Here is a 966-nt window from a genome sequence, read left to right as displayed (position 1 = left end):
TCTCTCTCTCTCTCTCTCATTCTTTTCTCTCTTTTTTTCCAACGCCTCGTCCAATACGATTTATCCCAGGCAAAACGCGCGCGACAGAATAAATAGAAAAGCGGGTAAAATATATCGGATCGGTCGATTCTTCTCGCCGTTGTTGTGGATATTTTACGTGGCGACGGTCGAGAAATTTTATCCCACCGTTGTTCTTTCCGATCGATCCCACGATGCGCGGCGCCAGAGAGAAAAATTTGACTCGTGTACAGATTTATCCTCTTATTCGAGCATTATTGTTTTCTATCGATCTCGGGAGGGATCTCTCTTTCTCTCTCTCTCTCTCTCTCTCGCGCAACGAAACCAACTTGCCGGCCATTCTCGTTTCACAGCCTATTCCGCGAGAGGCGGCCAAAGTTTTACCAAGGGAATCCCTTGGGAATGAAACAGGTTCGTGTCGGGGCAAACTTGGCGGAGCGAGTTGGGGGCAACTTGATCCCGTTGGCGAATATTCATTAGGACCGTATTAATTATGACCGGCAAAGTGTTTAACTAATTAGCGTGTGTTCACCGGCGGGAAACTCAAAAGACGGGATTATTTGAGGCCTTTGCCAATTATCTTCCACCGGAGACAGAATTCTTGATGAGACCATTAGAAACGTTTCTCGCGACCCGCGAAATTAGACACAAGGGAAAAAAAAAGATAGAAATTTCCAATCCCTCTCTTATGCAATTCCAATTTCTACCCGAAATTTGAAATTCGATATCAAACTTACCATTATCTTCCTTTCCTCCAACCCATTTCCTTTTCATTAATTTCCGAATCGTATTTCGCTTTAAAGGAGAGAAAAAGGGGAAAGAGGAAGAAAAAAATAGAAAGGGGGAGATCTCGCTTGAAGCGAGAGGTTGGATCGTAATTAAAATTGCAGGTAGCCAGCTACCTGGAGGGTGGTGGAAAAAAGGCGGCGGCGAAAGAAGGCCGTCCGC

Source organism: Apis dorsata, unplaced genomic scaffold (genome assembly GCF_000469605.1).
Source record: "Apis dorsata unplaced genomic scaffold, Apis dorsata 1.3 scaffold_149, whole genome shotgun sequence".
Classification (NCBI taxonomy): Eukaryota; Metazoa; Arthropoda; class Insecta; order Hymenoptera; family Apidae; genus Apis; species Apis dorsata.
The sequence above is the reverse complement of the archived record's forward strand: the minus strand, read 5'-3'. Positions refer to the sequence as shown.